The sequence below is a fragment of the Mus pahari genome, chromosome 5 (genome assembly GCF_900095145.1).
Source record: "Mus pahari chromosome 5, PAHARI_EIJ_v1.1, whole genome shotgun sequence".
Lineage (NCBI taxonomy): Eukaryota > Metazoa > Chordata > Mammalia > Rodentia > Muridae > Mus > Mus pahari.
In genome coordinates, this window is record NC_034594.1 from 837,445 (window position 1) to 846,519 (window position 9,075).

Consider the following 9,075-nt stretch of genomic DNA (forward strand, 5'->3'; position numbering starts at 1 on the left):
TGTGGGAAGGAGCACCTCCTAATTAATTCTGCAATGCATCATTCCACTACTGAAACAGGATGCAATTTGGGCAGTACTTTTTCTCACAACAAAACTAGGAGGAAGACAATGCCTCTATCTGTTAACTCTCTTGGTGATATAATGACCTGAAACTGCACGCACACACACACACACACACACACACACACACACATGCACACACATGCACAAACACACACATTCATTCATTCTGGCATGTGTGCACACACATGTACATTCATATATACATACATACATTATTACATACATACATTTACACATACACATACACATGCATACAAACCCATATGTACATACATACTCACTTATTCACAAACACAAATACACAAAAAAACATACATACACACACATATACATATATTCATTCAGGCTTGCACATACACATATGCACACACACATATACACACATGCATACACATATACACATTCACAAACAACTACATATGCACATACGTACATACACATACACACACGCAGACGTGCACACACACACACACACACACACACCTTCAGGACTATTGCTTTCCACTATGTTCCTAGCCAGAATCAAAAACTAATCATTCTTAGTTGGATTCCTTTGCTTACAAATAATCTCTCACCAATATTTCCAAGGTAATTTCGTTGTTTTAGAGGCTTCTCAGCTGTCTCCAAGGGTACTTATAAAGACTCCAAAGGTTAATAATTTATATACCTAACTGTACACATATTTCAGAAAAGGTGAAAAGAGTCAGCGTCTTTGTCATTTTATACAGATGACACTGAGTGCTGTGGCTAACAGAGAAGCATTTCCAGTCAGTAAATTCCGTCATATAACAGGTAACAGGTTCTCAAATATGTGGAAACATGCCTTTTTTCTGCTTCATATTTCTCTCCCCAAATTCCAGACCATAAGCTCATTTTGTTTGCAACATTGAAGAGTTGGTTTTGACAGTAAGCAGTTGGAGCACAGTCACTGCCATGGCTGCTCTGGGCACCAGCAACCAGCCGGCATTCACAGAAGAGGGCCAAGGGAGCATCCCCTGATAATGTTATGCAGTTTTTAAAATATGACTATTAACCATCACATTTGGAAAAATACAATTTGAATAATGTTTCTCTTTCAGTGTGTCAGGACTTGTAGGTGAAATCCATTTAAAGACCCTCAATAAGTTCTAAGGGAATGTAGTGGGAAAGACCTCTGTATGATGAGAAATCAGCTCCTGTTACATGAGCACTTTCTCTCTCTCTTTCTCATCTATATTATATCTCCTTCCTTCTCTCCCCCCAGTCTCCTCCTGAGATCGTCCACTCCTCTGTTTCTCTTCAGAAACGGGCGGGTTTCCCAGGAATATCAACCAAACATGGCGTATCATGTGCAGTAAGACTAGGTACATCCCCCATAGTAAGGCTAGACCCAAGAGGAAGAAATGGGTCACAAGAACAGGCAAAAAAATTCAGAAACAGACACCCATTTCCACTGCTAGGTGTCCCACAAGAATGCCAAGTACACAACAATAACATATATGCAGAGGACCTATGTCAGACCCGTATATAGGCTCCCTGACATTCAGTTCAGTCTCTGTGAACCCCTATGAGCCCTGGTTCATTGTGAGCCATTTTCTTGTGGGGTCCTTGACCTTTCTGGATTCTACAATCCTTTCTCCCCATCTTTAGAGGGGTTCTCTTTGTTCCACCTGGTATTTGGCTGTGGGTCTCTACATCCAGTGACCATTTCTTTAATCATTTCAGTATTGCCATAAATACAGGTTTGCAGTTAGAAACTAGAGAAAGTTCCATAGGCTAGATGATGTTATGTGTGTACCCTGTCACCAAGGGGTGGTCCCTTCTACTTGTGCTTTAAGATCCAAATTAAAACCAGAAGTGGTTTTCTATTTAACTCAGTGGACTGTAATTTCTATGATGCTTGCAGTTAGCCCATCCTAATAATAGGTTTATTCAATCTTTCAAAGATCTTGATCATCAAGGTGGAGGGAAAAAAACTCTGGATCTAGTATGGTTTCTCGCATTTTTCTTTACACTTTTATGTTATTATTTGTGTGTGTGTGTGTGTGTGTGTGTGTGTGTGTGTGTTCTTGTGTGGTATGTGCTACAAATATCCAGGTGCTCACAAAGGCCACAAAAGTGAAGGGAGTCAGAGCCCTGGAGCTGGGGTTACAAGAAGTGATTACAAGCCACCTAAGATGGATGGCTGAAATGAAACTCACATCCTCTAAAAGAGCAACAAATACCCTTAAGCTAAGACATCTCTGCAGCATTTTTATTTTTAACCTGATGTCAAGACATAACAACTGATACATTATGTGGATAAATTCTTATTGCTTATTTGTTTCTCTTATCTAAATTCTTTATTGTCATCTCTACATGAAATAAAAACCTTTGATATGAACTTGCTTCCCAACCCCTGTATCCATATCTCAATATGAAATTATATTCATCTTCCCATCTATAAACAAGAACTACTGTATGCCTAACAAAAACTATAATTCATCTATACTACCTCAAACTGTAGTTCCATGGCATCTCCAATCCTTGGGCCCAATCTTTTGACATTTACTAACTTATCTGAATGAACATTTTTCAATACTACACTTTTAAAAGAAAATTAAAATGGGAGACACCTACAGCCTAATCTTTTTGTTTACTACCTTTAACTATTTGTTGATCATTTTTATCTTGAATTTGATTGTTAAGTCAAATTCACACAATGAGAGTTAAAAGTTTCCAAGTGTTTATTATATAAGGGTCTACTATTAACATTCCTGGAGGAGGAAACATTTTGTCCTCTGACTACTCTTCATTCACTTTCCAGATTCATCAAAGGATAGAGTCTCTACTGATCCAGTTATTACCTGACTCCATTAAAGAGCCTGCTTTCCCATTGGTGGGTCCCTCCTACGATCATAATGATCTCCTGACTGTCTACATTTCCTTTTAACATCTAACACTAGAACCTACAGAAAAGCATTTGTCTTTTTCCCCCTTGTTTAAAGGAAACATTACAAACTCTTGCTATATTTTTCTTCTTTTGTTGGAATTAGTAGCTAGGTGACCTTGAACTATAAGTCCAATATGTCTTCAGAAAGACTCTGGCAATAAATTGAATTCTCAGCCTGTCTCGATGCAGAGTTCCCAGAGCTGTTTCCTGAAAGTGCCTGTGCTCTTCCTAAAGAAGAGAACATTTTAAAATAAGACTATTTTAGGATGTGGATTGGGGGTGGAAATGTAAAGCAGTTTCATGACAGTAACATTCATCTCTTTTGGCAGTTCTGATACTTATGTATTGGGTTTTCTTAAAGCTGGGTCACCTCTGTCTACAATCATTTGGCCTGTTTAAAAAGTGATTTCCTAAGGTTGCTTCACACAAATGGAATTAACATTCTTCACACTGCCCTGGCTGAGCAGCCTCAGGTCAAAGCACAACCAGGTTTAACTACCCAGTATCTGACAATGTCGTCACTGGGGTCAGATGCTATGAGTGCTCTGTGTAGCAACTACAGTTTTAGCCTCCATACTTGGCTTTTCTTACCTCTAAAAATGCTCAATCAGGTCAAAAATTACTCAATGGCTAATGCATAGAGTTCCAGGGATACTAAGTTATCTGACGATGCGATTCCCATCCCTGAGATGTTTATGTGTACATATATGTCTCTTCTTCACTGCCCTTTGTTTCTGCTCAGTCCCTGGCCCCTACATGGCAGAATTCCATTTACATAAGTTACCACCCAGACATCCTGTGCCCTGTCATGTTCTAATGGTCACTGTGATCTGTGACCTAAGATTTTCTTTAGTTTCAATTCATTGAAACCTGGCATCTGATATCCAGCAAAGGGGATAAAAATACTGACCAAATATATTGAGTAATTATATTTGAGTTCACTGTAGTGCTTACAAGTCTTCCAGGATGAAATATGCTACGAGGAAGCATCTGACATGATTCTAAGACATTTTAGGATCACCATGGGACCTTTATAAAATTCAGATTCTGACTCAATAAAGATGGCATGACTCCCTGAGGCTCTGCCTTTCTTCCTGTGCTCTTTTAATATTAATGCTGGGTGGTGCATCTGGTAGCAGGAGAAGATGGTGGTCTCCACGGGAGTTAAAGTTCCTCAAAATTTTCACTTTTGGAAGAACTTGAAGAAGAACAAAAAGGAGTAGGTGATGGTACTGTTAGCTGGGGCCTTGAAGATCATGAAGACATGACACTTACAAGGTGGACAGGCATGATTATTGGGCCACCAAGGACAAACTATGAAAACAGAATACATAGCCTGAAAGTAGAATGTGGATCTAAATACTTAAAACTCCTCCATTAGTTAGATTTGTAAGGAAAATTAATATGAATGGAATCAATAATTTCAGTGGAATGGTGGATGCACAGAGCATACCAGTATTAGCAAAATGGCAAAATTCCTATAGCATTAAAGTCATACTTCAAGAGGTAAGACGTCTTATGATGTCCAAAAAAATATGAAGCTTCCACAGCCTCCAGAAGGACAGACATACAACAACTAACTTTAGTGGATCTCAAACTTGTCTTAAATCAGCAACCTGCTACTCATGTTAATGTCTTGATTAAATATCACCATGCAAAATACCCACGCATTAAGTAAAAGAATTGCAGCTGATAAACATGACCTGGACAGTTATAAGAACATATTTAATATATGTACACCTATTATGTATTCAGGTAACAAGAGAAGTGCAGCAATTTTTTTTTCTCTTCTTAAAGCACTGTCATTTAAACATAACCTGAAGTACTCAAAATGGAATTCAGGTTTTCAAGACAAAAGCATGGCAAAAGAGTGGCAGATGGCCATGGAAACCTTTGTTTTTATGGAAAGTAAAGTCTCAAGAAGGAAGAACAGAAATGGCATGCTTTATCTATCATATTTAGAGCTGCAGTTGGAATTGTTTAAAGTAGCAGATACAAGGAACAGCCAACAATTGTGTTAGTTCTTGAAGCGGTGTGGGTGCTGACTACTGTTAGTATCAAACATAGGTTCAGGATTGTTATGATACCTGTATTTATAATAAAAGATGTTGGGGGTTTTGAATTTCTGTTAAAAGCTGTTCCTGTTTGTTACATGTAACAAACATAATAATTTGTTTACAGTCTTTGTTTAGTAAAACATGCTTAGATGTTTTAAGTGAGGTCAACAAAAAGCAAATAGGTGTATGGATATGTGATTCTGAGATGAAAGTTAGTCTTAAAACATAAATAAAATATGGAATGTGTCTTAAGAGACTGTGCTATTTCTGTTACAGTGATATATGCTATGGTAGCCATATCATGGTAGCAAAATTGGGGGTTATTAAGCGACGCATGGTAATGGCAGAGACAGGAGATTACAAGTTCCTGGCCATCCTGGGCTAGTGCATAAGATTGCATTTAAAGCAAAATAATAAATACTGTGAGAATATCAAAGATTTTCATTGAAATTCTATTTTATATACTTGGGTTTGGAACTTACAGAACATTTGTTTTGACATCTTACATGCTCAGTTTAATTTCTTTGCACAAGGAGGTATCTCAGTTACTACATTTCAAATTTTATTTCATCATAGGCAATATTCAAAAAGATCTTCGCATTTTTGCAGTTTTTAGAGCTTCAGACTGCAAATTATTCAGTACTCATTTATTTATTTTCTTGTGACCTTTTTATTTTTCTGTAAAGCTTATGGTTCATTACAATTGACTGAATTGAAGACATTTCCTCCCCTATCTTTAAATTTTTTGTTATATTTTTTGTGGGGTGTGGGGGGAGGTGTGGGAGGGTGTGGGATGTGTGCGTGTGCGCATACATGTGTGTACTTGTGTGAAGGTCAGAGCTGACCTTTGGAATTGGTTCTTGTCTTCACTTTCATGTGTGTTCCTGATGTCAAGCTCTGATCACCATGTACCATGTGTGACAACAAGTGCCTTCACTGCAGAGCATCTCACTGGTCCCTCTTCTAAGACCAATGAAAGTTAATTTTATCATTCCACTCTTTGTTTACTTTAACAAATATGTGTCTGAAGTTGAAAGTTTATTTTTATTCTTTTATCAAACTGACAAAGTTTAATTGTCAAAATAAAAAAATTAGATGTTCAAACTTTGCCTATAAAGAAAGAAAAGGGAAAAGGATTACTAGTATACTGGATTATTTATAGCAAGGACAGGTTTCCTGAAACATACTTGGTGTGTTTTGATTAAAACTGTTAAAAAGTTTAAAAGTTAAAAAGTTAAAAGTTAATGTTTTTTTTTTTAGTCATTAATTAAATCAGTTTGTCTAAACATTATCATCACTGTTGTAGTTTGAAACAAGGTGTCACTGTATAACCTATGATGGCTTCAAACTTGCACAATTACTTCTGTCTCAGCCTTCCAAGTCCTAGTTCAGGTGTACACCATGTCCAACATAAATGGACTCATTTTAAATGAACTAGTCTAATTATCAACAAGCTTTCTTTATTCTTNGTGTGTGTGTGTGTGTGTGTGTGTGTGTGTGTGTGTGTGTGTGTGTGTGTGTTGGGTGCATGCAGAGGCCTTAGGTGGATTCTGGAATATTCCTTAATTGCTCTCACACTTTATAGTGTGAGACAGTGTTTTTAAATGAAACCCAGAGCTCACTGATGCAGCTAGACTTGCTAATCAGCTTGCTACAGAAACAGATCCTCCTGCCTCTGCTTTCCAAGGCTGGAATTACAGCCGTACCTGTTATTTTATGTGGGTTCTGGGGATTGGATTTCCAACAAGCATTTTTCAACCATTGAGCCATCTCAGCCCCTCAAAGATGTTCTAAATATATAAAAATCGCATAGAACATACACATACACTTTCCATGTGCAATTTATTAAAGTAGACTTAAATGAAATATACTAATATTTAATGGTTAAAGATTACATTCAATTGAATTGACAGTATAGAGTTGTTACCAGTTTTTTCTGCCTTGAAAATGTGCCTGTGATACTTGTAACTAGTAAGTGCTGGGATGCTTTTGACAGGCTTTGGTAGACTCTGGGACTTTGGTCTCGTGTTGTCTTTGTATGTGCCACTGTGAAAGGCAGTTTGTCAGAGCCCACCTACTTAAAACCCTTTCTTGTTTTAGGGAATGTGGATCTTAGCATAAATCTGTGAGTCAGTTAACAGATTTGCAAAGCAAAATCCATTTTGCATGTAACAGTTATATGTAGTTATTTAAGATATATTAATTGATGAAATTTTAGAGTTAATAGAGCCTTTTAAATATAAGGCAGCAGTCTAAAAGCAAATTTTCCTTTGTAAAGTGACTAGGGTTGCAGTAATGTAGTATAAATAAACTAGAAAGTTGCCTTAGAAATTTGTTTCAAGAGAATTTTAAGTGTGATCCTTGATGACTATAAGTTAATAAAAGTTAAAAAGTAAAATTCTTGTTCCAGTAGGTCCCTGTTATACTTTAATGGCTTTAATACTTTGTTGCTTATTTTCAGAATTGGTAATTTATTATTATTTGTTAATTTAACATAAAGTTATTGCACTTGTTTAGGGATCGGTATATAATTTTCTAGGATTTTTGTAACAAACATTGGGAAGTATCTCAGGCACTTAGTCTTTTGGGTGTGAAAACAAAACCTGTAATTTTATATTGACCTTTATAAAAACTATTTTACCCAACATTTGGGTAGGTGAATAAGTAGGGAATTTAGTTTGATTTATCAGTACAAGATACTTTACCAAAGACTGATTTCAATTGAAGTGTTCTACATTTTGAATGTATGTGAACTTAATATTTGAAAATTTAGAGTATTGTTGAAAACCACTCTTAATAGGCTTGGTGTTCATGGCTTTAGGCCATAAGTTCAGTCAAAATCATGTCAGCATCCTAAATGAGTTTAAAACCATTTATTCTTGCATGCTTACAAGGATTTTGGAAAGTATTTAAGGAATCTTACAGTTTTTTCCTGTATAAGAATAGTTTTTAAGTATTTGTATATAGAGCTACATTATTATTGATTATTGGGAAGGATAACAGACACAGATCTTACTTTTCTGATAAGTCACAATATACTTTCATTGCTTCAGTTTGACCAGTTTTTGTTTAGTTGTAATGCCTCAAGATTTTGGAAAGATGTACATGTTTTCTGAACTAGAAACACCATGAAAAGGAATAAACACAAGTGGTAGGAACACAAGTGATTAACTTACATTCCATACTGAGCTTACTAAAAAGCAGGGAATCCACAGGAAGAGGACTTCTAAAGTTAATGTTCTTTGGAGAAGTTACCAAAGACTAAATAAACTTTTTCTCTAAAACTATATTTTGTGTGTGCCTGTGACTGTGCATTTGCATGCCTGTGTGCATTCATTTATGAGTGTGTGTGTGTATGCGTGCACGCGTGTGCATGTGCGTGTGTGTGTGTGTGTGTGTGTGTGTGTGTGTGTGTGTGTATCTGTGTAGGAACTTGTTCACACCTTGCACTGTGTAAGGGGTTGAACTCAGATCATCTGGCTTAGGTGCAAGTACCTTTGCCCTCTGAACCCTGTTGCTTGTCCCAGGGGAATCTGATACTGAACATATTGGAACAGAGACTGAAGGAAATGAGAACCAGGGACTGCCCCACCTGGAGATCCATCATGTCTGCAGATACCAAACCCAACACTGTTGCTGTGGTTAAGAGGCGCTTGATGACAGGAACCCTTACTGGGGAGGTCCAGCCAGCAACTGACCAATGCAGATGTGGATGCTTGGAGCCAACCATCAGACTGAGCTCAGGGAGCCTGGTGGGGAAGCTGGCAGAAGGACTGGAGGAGTAGAGGTAAAATGTACGAATGATATTCCTGCTGAAATAAACCAGTCATTGAATAACAAATAATGGATCAGTTCTATTATATTATATAGCTGGTGGTGACCAAAGGTAGAATAGTGGTCAACAGGATGGGGGAATGTGGGAATAGAAAACTACTCTTTTAAGAGATACAAACAGGAGCGGGTGGTGGGAGAAGGATGCTGTGGTTGGCAGAGTGGGTTCACATGAGGAAGCTCGGGGTGTCCGGGCGCACAGATGCGCTCAAG

General features: G+C 37.4%; 1 pseudogene; it reads left to right on the forward strand.

Annotated features, from left to right (window-relative positions):
* Window positions 1–4,119: 4,119 nt before the first annotated feature.
* On the forward strand, window positions 4,120–4,582 carry LOC110322384 (annotated as a pseudogene).
* Window positions 4,583–9,075: the final 4,493 nt, after the last annotated feature.